We start from the raw sequence: 15478 nt of genomic DNA on the forward strand, positions 1-15478 counted from the left end.
ATCCCACCATCAGCTTAGGCCCTCCATCTCATCACCACCGTTTCCCTTTGATTGGAGGGTGGAGCCATGAATTCCTTTTGCTTGTTGTCTTTCCCATTAGATTGTAAATTCCTTGAAGGCAGGGGCTGTCTTTTTATTTTTTGGATTTGTATCCCTGGCCCTAATACTGTACATATACTTAACGCTAATGACTGACAGAATTTTCTGCATTTGAGAGGCCCCTGTGCAGTCCGAAACTGAATATTTTTTTTCTCTGCTCAGCCAAAAACTGATCTCCAATATCGCCTCACAATTTCCCCAAACAGTGTTTATACTCTATAAAATGAGTGGCTTAGATTTAGATAATCTGTTTCCTTCTGGTCTAAAGCCTGTTTTCCATGACTATTATAATTCACATGTTATTTTATTATTTTTCCCCCTGAGGCAATTGAGGTTAAGTGATTTGCTCAGGATCACACAGCCAGAAAGTGTTAAGTGTCTGAGGCCATATTTGAACTCAGGTCCTCTTGATTTCCGGGCTGGTGCTCTATCCTCTGCACCACCTAGCTGCCCCCACATGTTATTTTTTTAAAAATGAGACATTATTAATACCTTTTATTTTGCATGAGTCATTTCTACATATCCCTAACAAATAAGGTACATTGTGTTCCTGTAGTCCCCTACCTCCCTGACAAGGAGAGGAAAGTTTGTGTCATAATCTGTTTCTAAAACCAAGAATGGTTATTTTTACTACTCCGAGTTTGGCATCTTTTTAATATTCTTTTCATCTACATTGTTGTCATTTTGTATATTGGTCTGTTTTGCTTATTTTATTCTTATTTTATTTATTATTATCTTTCCATTTTTTAAAATTCTTTTTATCAGTTTTTAAAATTGTATAACATGATTCCTTTATATACAAATCACATTTTTGTGGTACTTTAAGATTCCCTGTCAGCATCTCAATGAGATACACAGACCAAACAAAAGTACTCTCTTTACAGATGAAAAAATTGAGGCTCACCATGATACACTAAATATGCCATGGTCACATTACCAGTAAGTGTTGGAGTTAGTTCTTTACTTATCTTTCCTATTGACATTTGATATTGAATAGATTAACCTCCTCCCCCCAAAAAAAACAACAGCATCGCTTATACAATATTATAACCCTGAAAAAGTTGATTTCATTCAATCCCTTAACTTCATATTTGAGGTAACAGTCACGAAGATGTGACCTGCCAAGGCCATATGAAGATATAATAGAAGGATTTGGACTAGAACTCAGCTCTCATACCTTTTCACTTCAATTCTTTAGGTCCAGAGATGTCTCAAGTGAAAGTCACACTATTAATTTGTTGCAAACCAACACTAGAGCCCAAATCTCCTCTTTTCTAATTCAACTGTTTGTCTGTTTTACTACTTACTCTTCTGAGTCCACTGACTTTCTTTTCTTGAGGTATCCACTCTCAAATCAGATTGGCTTCAATAACAATTCAACCCAGTATTCACTGAAACAGCAGGTATTGTAAGAGGTAACAATATTTACTTAAGAGGTGGTCCCTACCCTAACGGACCCTGCTTTTTTAAAAAGTAAGGGGATATGTATGCATACACAATTAACCATGCTCAAGTAGCTTTGTAAATCCATTTGGGAGTTCCTTCCAGTGATGCTGATTACAACCGATGCATACCTGCTTACCCTGTGCAACTCTTGTCCATGTTCTCCCAAAAGTTTGCTACAGAGGATCCTCCCAGGAAGCAAATAACCACAAAAACATGCTATTTAAAGCAATAATACACCATGTAAAGTTGGAGGGGAAATTTTAGGATTGGGGAAGAAAGAAAGGTTTCCTGGTAGTGGCATTTATACTGAGCTTTAAGTCATGGGTAAAATTTCGTTTGGGAGTGAGAGGGCATTCCATGCATAAGAAATAATTTAAACAAAGGTACAGAGGCATTAGGGTTAACTAGTTTAGTTTGGCTGGAGCTTAGGATAAGGGAAGGAAATAATATAAGATGAAGCTTTAAAGGTAGGGATTGGTGTCAGATTGTGGAGATTCTCAAATGCCAAGCTGAGGGTTTTGAATATTATTTCATAGGCAATAGGTGCCATCAGAGAGTTTGTGGCATATGATGATTACCTTGTGGTAGTGGTATGAAGGACGGATTGGAGGGGGAGGAGGGAGAAAACGGAGGTGGGAGGACCTATTAGAAGACTGTTGCAGGTGGTAATGAGGGCCTGATTAGGGTGGTGGCAGTCTGAAGAGAGAGATGGGAGATACTGCAGTCTAAAGTACAAGGAAGGGTGTGGGAGAACACTTCCTAATTTTCCTGTCAATGCCAGTGACATTATCCTTGCTTTCCTCAGTGGTCTTGCATCTAGATATCATTTAGGTCTACAGACCAATATTTCTTCTATCTAACCCTGCAGTGTCACCTCAGATTTGCCTCTACCTCTCTCCACGTCCAGTCTCCAACCTATTTCCCCACTCTTCACCCCCGATTGACTTCATGCTAAATTGTTGCCACATCCTTTTACAAGGTCTTTCTGCCTCAGTTTTAATCCTGTCGCTACCCTGCTCTAGAACCAGGAGATTGGCGGGGGGAGGGGAGGGAGTAGGGGGAGGGGGAAGGGGGAGGGGGAGACGCGCGTAAGGCTAGGAAGAGAAGACGTGGTGCTAGGGAATGAAGAGAGGGTCTTAAATCAGGGGACCAGACTAGGGGTGCTCAGTGGAAGAATAATGGAAAGCTCTTTATTCTCATCCATTTTTTCCATCTACCCTTAGTCCCCTTCCGGCCTCACTGGACAAACATTTCCCGATTGCACGAGAAGAGATAGAGACAGGGCCAGAGACAGAGACATCGAGAGACAGAGAGAACCAGAGAACCCGGGCACCAGCATCACTCGCCCCCCTTCCGCCACGCCCCGCCAGCCTGACGGACACTCATATGCAGCCAATGAAGTTCCGGTCCTGACCTCGATCGGCCAATGAGAAGCGGAGGAGGGCGGACAATTCCCCGCCCCTCCACTTCTAGGCTAGGTTGAGCCGTGCAGGTAGGTCCGGGGCCGGGGGATCCGCCGTTGGCTCTAGTACCCGTGGCGGAGCGGGGGGCCTGGGGGCCCAGAAGATGAGGGGGCAGCCGCTCAGGGCAGGGAGGAAGGGTCCAGCGCGTTGGGGAAGACGGAGGGGACTGTGGGGCGGGGGGCCGCTGGGGCGCGGGCCTCGGAAGCGGGCTGGGTTGGGGGTGGAGAGGGGACGCGTGTGTATGTGTGTGCGTGCGTGTGAGTGTGTGTTGCACACTCCCCTTCCACCCCTCCTGCAGCTGCCCCCAACCTTCGGCCCTCGGGGCCGCCGGGCCCAGCCCCAGGGATGGCTAAGGGGAGCGTCGGTGGAGCCCTGGGCGCCAGGCCGAGCCCAGGCGAGCGCGGGGCCCGGAGCCCGGAGCCCGGAGCCCAGCTGTGGGGGCCCCGGAAAACCGAGGCCAACGGCCGCAGCCCCCTCCCCCCAGCCCCGGGGCCTCTCAGGGTCCTTCTGCAACAATGGGCTTGGGGGGAGGAACCGACTGTGAGGGCTGGAAGAGGTAGAGGTGAGATTTGGGGCCAGGGGCCACCTGGAAGAGGGGAGGGGAGGGCAGTGGAAGGAATGGGTATGACTTCCATTCCCATCCCCAATCCCTAGGCGTCTTGGTCGGGGTGCTGATGGGGGAGGAGGAGGTCTGGACCCGAGTTGACCCCCGACCTTCCCTTCTCTTCCCTCCCAATACCATGAAGTGTAAGGAAATTAACCGAAGCCATGGGAAGTGATGCCAAGTTTCAGGAGGTGATGTGATGACGAAGGCATGGCTAGAACAACTCTTATCGTCAGAGAGAGAGAGAGAGAGAGATTGAAAACATATTTAATTTTATTTTCCATATGTAGGAAAAAATTCTAAAGTAATGGATGCTGTTCTATTTTTTTTTTTCTTTTTTTGAGTGGGTCATCCACTTCTGTTAAGCTCTTACTCCCGTTTTAGTTAAACTGGAATTTAATCCTGGACTCTTAAGGGAACCTTATGGTCTTTTCATACCACCAGGCAAAATTGAACCCATCGAAGACGTTGGATTGATTACTAATGGATTTTGGAAAATCTAACAAAAGAGTAAACATTATTAGATTAGATTAGAAAAGATGGAAGTTTGTTTTGGAAGTATAATTGGTCCTGGAACTTCATTTTTAATCAATTAAGGAAAGATTATTGTTTAAAATGATCAGAAGTTTACTGTTATCAAATGTCTTAAGTACTAAGCCCCTTTCTAGTTAAATTGGTGATTTTACTCTTATCATTTAGAAATATTAAGGGCCTATCAGCATTTCAAAAATATTAACAGCTGATTTTCCCAAAACTAGGAGTACATGGGCTTAAGAGTATTTTGACTTTATATATAAAAACTCGGTTTCTAAATTATCTGTAAAATGAAGGACTTTGATTTTAAATAATCTACCAGATGATGAATTCTAATTCATTACTTACCCTCCTTCCCTTTTCTCTGTAATCCTTTCTATATAGTTTTATAGATTTGACCTAGAAAGAGATTGTAGAAACCATTTAACTAGCCCGGAGATACTTAATTTTTTTTTTTTTTTTTGTCATGGACCCCTTTGGGGGTCTCAGTTTTTTAAAATTCATAATTGAAGAAAATACTAAATTTCAGTTGGAGTTCAGTGAGAACAAAGACATTTTTCTCCCCATCAATTTCATAAACCTTTCTCAAATCTATCTATGAATGCCTTGGTGGTCTGTAGATCCCAGGTTAAGAATTCCTGAACTATACTCAGTTAACAAGTGAGAAAACAGGTTCAGATATGTGAAATTACTTTCTTGACCAGGATCACATAGTTCTGCCTGTTTTTAAAAGTCAGAATCTGAACTCAGGATTTTCAGATTCTAATTTAGAATTTTTTTCATCACATATAACCTTATTTTTACAAACATAAGTATAGATGTATGTATATATACATACAAAGGGGGCTTGCAGAATATTTTTACTGTAACATTGTTGAGATAAATGAGGAAATGAGATAATTTTAGAAATTTAATTTTAAGAAAATTGAAGAAATTCAAATTTTAAAAATAATCAGGTATACAGATTATGTTGATTTGTAATTTTAAAATCTTCTGTTTCAGCTGTCCTTCTTAAAACAGTAAAGATTTTTACAACTGCTCGTCCTTGTTGGATCCAAAGGATTTGCTAAGATTTCCTTTTTGCTTCTTAGTCTTGTGCACGTTATCCTGGACACTATGAATGCTACTTGGATGCCCGCTAAGGTAAGAGGTCTTTTTTTCTTAGTTGTTGTGCTTTTGGCATTTATGTTCTTTTGAATTAGAGAATGACCTAATTAAGTTTAATATTGATATTTGCTACTTATTTATTAACATTAAGTTGTTCATTTGCTTCTTAGACTAGAACACCCTTTATTATCAGTTGCTGCTGTTTCTTTTCAGGGTTAAAAATATTTATTCAGTTCTTGAACAATTTTCTGTTATTATCTTCTGTTAAGTTTTTTTTTTTTTTTTTTTTTTAATTAAACTACAGAGTTGTCAGGTCTTGCTTTTTAAGTCTTAGAAACTAGTTCCACTTTTAAACCTTAATAGCCAGGTTGCTATATCATATGTACAAGTGTGTGCAATACTGTTGAAAATCAGTAGTTGACTCAGATTGCAAAAGATGTCATATAATATATATATTTTTTTCTTTTTGGTAATTTTCTATAGCATGTTAAAATTTTGTCCAAAGTTTATTCTTTAGATGTAACCTTATTAGAGAGTTGAGTATGGTTTGGCTGACGAATGGTCATTGTGGAGGTCCTTCATCCTTTGCCTTTCTTCCTTTGTCCTTCACAAAAGCTTTCATGCCCAAACACTGTGCAGATGGGATCCTGTGCCAAGTCACATGTCATTGGTTTAACTCTATTCCAACAATGGAGATAAAAGTCTGGTGATAAAGCTGTCATCAGTGTGAATGACCCTCCTTTTGATATAAAAGAACAAATTGATGTATATATGCTGGTTCTTAGTAGGCTAGGCTATCTTATCGATTTTCCCCTAATGGTTACCCAAAGGGCTAACTAAACAAGACCTTTATATGCCTCTCAGTGTCCTAAGATACTTAAGGTAGGGAATCAAATCAATTAAACAACATTTTTAAATGCTTACTACATACCAGGTTCTGGGTTAGGTGTTGGGGTAGAAAGATAAAAATAAAATAAATGATCCTTGCCCTCAAGAAGCCTACATTTAGGAAGTCAGCCATTTACAATACATGTTAGTATTCACAGAATAAATTTAAAAATGCAGATTAGGGAGAGAGGGAACTAGCTGTTGTAGGTTTCTGGAAAAGTTCCATGTAGAAGATAGTACTTAGCCGAGTCTTGAAGGAAGTAATGCATTTTATGTAAAGTGGAAGTGAGGAGTTCTAGGTGTGGGGAAAAAAGGGCCTACATCGAGATGGAGTGCCATGGTGAGGAATAATAAGACCACCAGTTTGGAGAAAATAATGTATTGTGAAGTTGAAATGGCAAGGTGGAGCCAAGTTATGAAGGCTTTAAAAGCTTTACAGAGCAGTTGATATTTAAACCTAGAAACAATAGGAAACATTTGTCTTTTTACTGAGGAGGGGAGTGACTTGGTCTGATGAAATGTTTGGTAGCTATGTGGAGAATAGATTAGATCAGGGATCAATCAACTTGAGTCAGAGAGACTAGTTTAGAAGGCCATTATCAAGGTTTGTGCTTGAGGTGGTGGGGGTTTAGTTAAGGTGATGACTTTTTAAAGTAATCTTTAAGTCACCTTTTGATGAGAAGGAGATGAATATGAGAAGTTTTGTGAAGGTAAAATTGACCAAATTTGGTAATTGATTGACTATGTGAAATGAAAGTGTGTGGAATGGAGGATAAATTTGAGGTTATAAATTTGGGAGCCTGAAAGAATAGTGGTTGAAATTGATAAAATTTTGGAGATTTTTTAACAAGAATGATTTTTTGAGGAAAGAAATGAATAATAATTTGGGACAAGTTATGTTAATAAGGCTCTGGATGATCAGAAAAAAAGGAAGGGGGTGGGTGGGGAAGTATGTATCTATATTTGTACCTATACTATACAGAATGTTGGAATGTTATAAGTTTACTCATGCAACAGGTTTGTGGATTTAGGCAATGGTATTTAGGTTAGCTAGGTGGCACCATAGTGCACCAAGGGCCAGCCGGGGAATCAAGAAGACTCATCTTCCCGAGTTCTAATGTAGCTTTAGGCACTTGCTAGCTGTGTTACTCTGGCTAAGTCCCTCAACCCTCTTTGCCTTAGTTCCTCATCTGTAAAATGATCTGGAGAAGGAAATGGCAAACCACTCCAGTATCTTTTTGCCAAGAAGATAACAAGGATTTGGATACAACAGAAACAGCTAAACAACAGGTACTATTTATTATATAGTAACTTAATTTTTAAAATTTCTATTTAAATGATAAGTAAAAAAATAAGTAAATTACCTGGAAATTTAAATGAAAAGAAATCTTCAGCTGAAGCAGATTTAATTCTTTTGTTGATTTATCAGTTTATGAAGAGGGAACTAAATCCTTTATTAGCTAAAGCAGATTTAATTCTTTTCTTGATTTATCAATTTCTGAAGAGGGAACTAATTCCTTTATTACTATTGTTGCAGTGAAAAACTAGTAATTTCCCTCATTTCTGCTGCTGTTTTCTGCTGTTGTTGATTGGCGGGGGTGCAACCTAACAGTACTTTCAGTTTTTCTCTCTTTAGGATTTGGGAGACTACATAGGGAGCTAAGTAGGTGACTTAGAACTCCAGTTAAAGAAAGTAGTTTTGAGCAATATTATTTCAGTCTACATATACACAAGTTTATTGTGTATATGTAGATAAAATAATAGGATTAAATTAGTTCTAGAAAGGACCTCAGGTGATACTTTACTTCATTTTAGATGGGGAAATAGGTATCAAAAGGTTAAATGGCTTGTCATCTAGCTGGTCAGTGTTATTAGATTCAAGGTTTGAACCTAAGTGATCCCTTCAGGATACCATTGGTATAGGACATAACTCAACTTGTCATTATGCTGTAGCTGTGACATAGCCATGTAAGGCAAAAGTGTCAGTTTGAACATCTCTGAAATATGACGGTAGGAATCTATTACTTTATTAGAAGTAGATACGTATGTCTAACTATTGTTTTACATTCATTACTAATCATTTATTTTGTGAAACAATTTCAGTTCTTATAGAGCAATAATATTCCATTACAATTTGTCCAGCCATTCCTCACTTGATGGGACACGCACTTTTTCTAGTTGTTTGCTAATTCAGAAAGTACTGCATATATTTTTGTACATATGATCCTCTGCTTTGATCACTTTGGGACATGGGCCTAGTTCTTGGCTTTATGTGTCAAAGAATATATATCTTGTGTGACTCTGGCCAAGTTACTTAATTTCTTCCTACTTCAGTGGCTTCATCTATAGAGTTCAGATAATGTGCCTACTTCTTAGTGTTTGAGGATAAAATGAGATGGCATGTGCTTTGCAAATCTGAAAATATTGTGTAAATGCTAGTTGTTTTAATTATTACATTAGTATGATCTGATTGTGAGCAATTATGTTTTTTCCATTAATTGTCTACTTTTATTTCTTGTGTGAGTGTTTATAATTACATATATATATTTATATATATAAAACCCTTGGGGGTGTTTTGATAAGTAGATTCCAGGTTTTATTCATTCTGTGGTTATTTTGAATGGAATTACTTTTTTTGACTCTTCATGTTGGGTTTTATTATTGGTGATATACAGAAAAGCCTATGATTTTTGAAGGTTTATTTTATATCTGCAGTTTTCCTGGAGTTTCTTGCTGGTGGGTTTGATTTTCTCTCCCCATTCCATTTCATCTCTCTTTTAGCCACCAAAGGTATTTTCTAAAGTACTAGTCTATGTCACCCATCCCCACCTCCCACTCAGTACTGCAGGAGGTCCCTATCACCTCCAGGATCAAATACATACAAAATTTGACATTCAAAAAGTACTTTGTAACCAATGCAATTCTTCCCTCTCCCCTACTTTTCCAGTCTTCTTACACTTAATTTTCTACTATATCTTCTTCTATCCTATGACACTTGGCCTCCTGACTGTTCCACAAACAGTAAACTCCATCTTCTCTATTTTTGGCCTCTGGTCATTTTTTCTTTCTGTCCTCCATGCTTGTAATATTTTCCCTTCTCATCTTTGTCTCCTGGCTTCCTTCCAATTCCAACTAAAATTTCACTCCTAGAGTAAGTCTTCCTTCTTTGATATTTAAAAATAGAGATTTTTTGAAGGGACTTCTTTTTTCTCCCCTCTTAATTAGAATATAAGCACTTGATCATCATTTAGGGCCTTATAATTGTTCAAATGTATTTACTTTTCTAGGTTTTATCTCCTTTGTTTTGTCTCAAAAATTTTTAAACATTTCTGGCAGCTTAAACACGTATACTTCACTTTTTGCAGAATAAGTTGAAGTTGCAAGTCTTTTCATTTTGTTTTTAAGAATATGAAATTAGAGGATTTTTGCCTCCGTCATAGAAGTCTTATATCATCTTAATCTTTAATATTTCTTCATTGTATTGGGAATTTTCTTTTTTCATTTAAAAACACTTTCCTTTTTTATTATGAAAATTTGACAGTCATTAACAAATGATTACAAAATATTAACAAATAAAATCCTTATAAAAAAGGATTAAAAAAAAAAGGTAACTGGGGTTTTGAACTTACCTCTTGATTCCAGTCTGGTGCTCTAGCCATTCTTCCATTGGGCTATCCCTTCTTCTGTTTTTTAATGTTTTCATTTACAGCGTTTCTTTTATTACTTTTTCTTGAATTTATTCTCAAATCTATTTCCCTTTGTGACTCGCCATTGCTGCCAATAAAATAAATAGTTCGTTTTTGGAAAAAGTATAATGAAGTAAGAAAAAACAACCCAATAACTCCATATTTTGGGCCTGTTTGAAAATGAATCTGATTCTGCACTTCTGGATCATCATTTTTCTTCCTGGATGTGGGTAGCACAATTCATCATTAGTTACCTAAACTTTGTGTTGAGCAGAAGTAAGAAGTTTTTCGTTATTGGTGGTGTTGTTTCTGATTTATTTGTTTTTGTTCTGTATTTAACAGCATGAAAAAAATGATCCTTTCCATATGTAAAGTAAAATAGAAAAAAAACATGAAACTGAATCACTTAAAACTTGCTTTTCAAAAAAAGTATATAATAAATTCCACAACTTACTTTCTTTTAAAAAGTTTTAAATATATTATTATTATTAGGGGGTAGTGAGAGAGATACAACTTTATGATTTTTAGCCATAGGAAACTTAAGTAAATAAATTTCCTCAGCCAGTGACAAGAACCTAATGAAAATCTTTTTATTTAAACTTTAAAGTTTCTGTGTAATGCAGCTTTGATCTTTTGATCAGGATTTGGAAGGTCTTCATTATTTTCCCCACTATAGCATTATCTGTAGTTTTTCAGGGCAAATTATTCTTGGTTGTAAGTTCATACCCTTGGCTTTGCAGAATATTTTATTCTAACTTCTCCGCTGTTTTGTAGTGTTAACTGCTAAATAGTGTGTATTCTGTGACTTGGAAGCTCAGAATTTTGGCTAAGATGCTCTTGGGAATTTTCATTTTGAAATTTCAGGATGAGACTGATGTAGTATTTCTATTTCTTCTTTGGCTTCTAATTCTAAGAGATATGAACAGTTTTCTTTTACAATTTCTTGAAATGTGATGTCTGTGTTCTTTTTTGGATGCTGGTGTTCAAAAAGTCCAGTGATTCTTAATTTTTTCCTTTTCTATATTTTCTAAGTCATTGTTTTTGCTTTGAACTACCTCACATTTTCTTCTCTTACTTTTTTAACCCTTCTTTCTTTTAATATTTCTTATTGTCTCATAGAGTCATTGGCTTCTATTTGACCATTCTTTTTAGGGAATTATTTTGGCCTGAGTAAAAAAGTTTGTACCTTTTGTGCCAACCTGTTAATTCCTTTCCCAATTCTTTCTTCCATAATTCTCATTTCTTTTCCAGTCTTCCTCTCCTGTCCCTACATGCTCTCTTTTCATTCATTAAAAACATTTTAAAACTCTTGTTTAATCTCTTCTAGGAATCCTAATTGTTTGTACCTAAGTTGTGTTTTTCTCTGAGGCTTTCCTTGAAGTTGTTTTGCGGTCACTCTTTTCTGAGTTTGTGCTTCTTTCTACTTCTTGACTTTAAACTTGATGTTAAGGGTGGGCTCTTTAGTATATCTAGAGATAAGAAAGGGCTAGGCTGTCTTACTTCTGCTTTGTTGGGACTTTGAGTGTTGTGTTCCAGGAGCTCAGGTGGAAGAGTGGGCTAATCCAGGGCAAAGTCTGCAGTCTATCCTCCTGGTCTGAACTCTTCCAAATTCCTGAACTGGCGTTGGATCCTGAATAACCGTAGGCTGCTGCTAATCTCAAACCCTATCAGCCAACTCAAAAGCTCTGTTGGTTCAGAGTGGCAGAATTGTAGGCTTCCCTTTCGTCTGAGTTTCTTGTCCTGGTTATCCCTCTGTGAATTGGGATTGGTGCTTCGAGGTGAGAGAGGAGGAATTTTATTCTGCTCCTGGAGTCTGAATGAACCATATACGCTTCAGCTCACTCCATTATTACTTTGAAATCCTTATCTCTCTTAATTTTTGTTGTTTATTTCTAATGTTTTAATAATTCTTATTTCTTTTCTTTTCTCATTTTTGGCAATAGTGTTGCCATCATTCTCCCTTCCATTGAGAAAACTTCCAAACTTTTATAACAAATAAGCATTGGCTAGTCAAAACAAATTCTGATTGTGGTCATGTCTAGAAATATTTCTCATTCTACACCTTAAATTCATTTACTCTTAGTCAAGCTTTGACAGAGATTCTTCATCATTCTTCAGGAGTTGGAATTGGCAAGTACACTGATAGGAGTTTTTAAGTCTTTCAAAATAGTTGCTTTACAATGTTGTAGAAATGTCGCTTTTCTCTTTATTAAGTCATACATGTCAGGTTTTTCTGGAACTGTTCCTTTCTTGATTTCTTATGAGTCGGTAATATTTTATTATCATTATTATTAAATATCATAATTTATTCAACCATTCTCACAATCGACAGACACCCTCTTTGTTTATTCATCTTTGCTACAACCAGAGTTACTACTAAAAATATTTTTTATTTCATATTTGTCAGTTCTTCCTTCCTTTGATCTCTTTAGGAGAAGATGCCTACTACTGGTATCCATAGATCAAAAAAGGTACAGTTTATGTATTCTTTGGGAATCGTTCCAAATTGTTTTCCAAAATGGAGAAAAATTACAATTCCACCATTTCCTGCCTCTTCAACAATTGTCATTCTTCATTTTTGTCATCTTGCTAGTCTGAAGGTGTAAACTGAAACCTCCTAGTTTTCAATTTGCACTTCTTTATCATTAGTGATTTGCAACATTTTTGCATGTGATATTTAATAATCTTGTTTTCTACTTTTGAAAATATCCTATGAAAACATCATATTGTATGCCAATTTATTTGTTGGAGAATGGTCCATGCTATTAAATATTTATGCTAATTTTATATATATCTTGAAAACATTTTTTCCAAGTTAACTTTTTCTTATATTTATGTGTTCACTGATTTTATTTGTACAAAATTCTTTGAGTGTTGGACCTGTGAACCTCTCTGTTCTGTGATTGGTCAAGAGCTCTTCCCTTATCCATAATTGTGAAAGATAACTCCTCTAAATTTATTTATGATACTATCCTTTCTTTTGGTTCTGTATCCATTTGGAGCTTATTTTGGTATATAGTATGAGAAGTTGGTCTAAAACTAATTTCTGCCAAACTGTTTCTGAGTTTTCTTAGCAGTTGCTATTGATTAGTGAGTCTTTATTCCAGTCGGTGGTTTTTGGGTTTTTCAGACATGTTATTTCTGGGTCTTGGGTACCTAATTTGTCCCATTGATCATTTAAAAAATTTTTTTAGCCAGTAACAGATAATTTTGATGCATTGAGATCCATTTTCTTCATTTTATTTATCTCTTACAGCCTCAGTTCCTGGATTGAAATTTTGTGTCAGGGCTTGGCTTGGTCTTTGTTTCATTCAGAGATGGTGTATGTATGGTAGGCCCTGCCTTGTCTTATTCCTGCTGTAGTCTGGATTACACTGCTGCTTTCCTGGAGTTTCTCTGAGCCTCACATTGTCTAATTGTAAAATGAAGAAATTAATAGTATCTAACTCCATGACTGTTGTGAAAGACAAATGAAATTATGTATGTAAAAGTTTTACAAACTTTAAAGTACTATTTAATATGGCTAGTATTATTGCTATTTTTTAAGATTAACTATGGGTATATTTCAGTGTCAGGTTTCTCTTATAAACACATATAGGTACCTTTTAAGTGTTCTTTGCCATTTTCCACAGGTATTCATTATCTCTTTCCCATACATAACAATTTCTTTTTTCCTATTAACATGTAGCCACTTTAGGATGTGTAGAAATCTGAGCCTATGGAAGATCCTAATAATCTTTTCCTTTTCTCCTTTTAAATCACCTGGCCTCTTCTTTACTCTTCATTTCCCTTTTCCCCATTTCCTATTATATGATATGACTCATATCTCTTGGTTTGTGACTGTGATTCTTGCACTTCTCTGATCTCTCCTTATTAAGTCTCTTTTGCTGACATAATGCTCCCCAACTTGGGTATTTCCTAAGGCTCAGTTAAGGGTTTTCTTCTCATATTGACATCACCATTTCCCATAAGTTTAATCTCTGTGCTGACTACTTCCAGATTTATATATCCAGCTCTAGTAACTCTCCTGAGTGTCAGTACTTCACAACTAATGACTACTAGGCACCTTATACTTTATATTTTTCCACATACTCATCCCTTTTTTGAATATCTGTATTTCTTGCATGCATACCACTGCCCTTGAAATCACAGGTTGTACCAAAGCCTTATTTCCCCTACCCCACATATAATTCAATTGCCAAATCTCATTGTTTCTACCTCCATTATAACTCTTGTATTGGTTACCTTTTCTGTATTCATATCTACCATCTTAATAGAGGGCTTCATCTGCTCTTTGTTTAGATTACTGGAATTACTTTTGATCTTTCTTCCTCATGTTTCTCCTTAGTGTAGTCCATTTTTTAGATGGGTATCAGTGATTTGATTTTTTTTGTTTAGTGACTTGCCCAGAGGCACACAGCCAGGAATGTTTAGTGTCTGAGACTAGATTTGAACTCAGGTCCTCCTGACTTAAGGGCTGGTGCTCTAGCCACTGCACCACCTAGCTGCCTCACTATCATTGATTTTAATAAAGTACAGTTCTGACCTTGTCACTCTCCAACTCAGTAAACTTCTGCAATTTCCTATTACCAGTATGATAAAATATAAACTTTTTTAATTTTTTAGCTCATTATCTATCTTTCCACCTTTATTCTTCCATTTTCTGTGGTCCAAATGCCAAAATGTCAAACTGGGCTCCTTTCTGTTCCTTTTACATGGCACTGCTTTGCTTTTGTCCCCCATGCTATAAAAAGTACTTTGTTCTTAGAATTCTTAGTTTTCTTCACATCTTCCTGTAAACCCCTCCTTCTCTCCAATAGCCCTTCCTGATTCTCTGAGTATTATAATGTATAATATTTTGTATATAAATTAAGGGGGAAAGCAGGTCACAAAACTACTACATTTTAATTTACATTTCTCTAATTAGAAATTTGGAACATTTTTTCAATTGGCTGTTGCTTATTCCTGTAACATGTTTTTGAAGGATTTTGAAGGATTTATTCAATGATTGGATTTTGAAGAGCTTAATAGCTTAGTAAATGTATGTTTTGATTTGAGCTCTTTGGGTTTAGCAATGTAAATAGCATTATGGAGCATCCAAAAAACCCAAACCCAATCCTCAAAATTAATGGAAACATCCAACTAAAGAACTTTTTTTGGTGTAATTAGATGGGACAGACAAAATAGAGAACAAAAAATATTTTCAGTCCTCTTAGTGTGTTAGTGATCTTGAGTTCTCAAAGACAACAAAATGCAAGTTTTGGCAGACTGTATGAATCTGTTAATCTATTAGTATTTATTAAAGGCCTTCTAGTACATACCAACATGTATGTATAAAAAATACATGAAGCTTCAATATAAAGTTAAGAAACACAAAGTGCAAGATAGGTTAAGAATGATGGCTCCAGTAAGTAATTGGCAGGGCTGGAGTTGGGTTGGGGGGGATCAGGAAAGACTTCATGTACAAGATGGTGCTTGAGCTGTATCTTATAGAAAGAGAAAAGAACTTCTAAGGAAGAATAAGGAAAGTGTGTTCCAGATGAGGGACTGCCACTGCAAAAGCATGAAGATATATTAGAATGTAATTTGTGAGCAATAGAGAGAAAGCTAGTTTCAGAGTGTAAAAAGGAGAGGAGAGTAAAATATAAAAA

At 36.8% G+C, this 15478-nt stretch overlaps 1 protein-coding gene across 3 annotated transcripts in view; it reads left to right on the top strand.

Moving 5' to 3' along the window:
* Nucleotides 1–2972: 2972 nt before the first annotated feature.
* The window catches only part of KANSL1 (KAT8 regulatory NSL complex subunit 1), a 180484-nt gene continuing 167978 nt past the window's right edge, over nt 2973–15478 (top strand). The window contains exons 1-3 of one of the 3 annotated variants that reach the window (XM_031965944.1): nt 2973–3037; nt 5149–5289; nt 7324–7431. The gene's annotated coding sequence lies outside the window, so the exon portion shown is untranslated. Of the gene's footprint in view, nt 3038–3234; nt 3571–5148; nt 5290–7323; nt 7432–15478 lie in introns of those variants that run through there. The other 2 variants (XM_023502457.2, XM_012548451.3) reach the window with 2 other exon arrangements.

This window comes from Sarcophilus harrisii, chromosome 4 (genome assembly GCF_902635505.1).
Source record: "Sarcophilus harrisii chromosome 4, mSarHar1.11, whole genome shotgun sequence".
NCBI classification, from domain to species: Eukaryota; Metazoa; Chordata; class Mammalia; order Dasyuromorphia; family Dasyuridae; genus Sarcophilus; species Sarcophilus harrisii.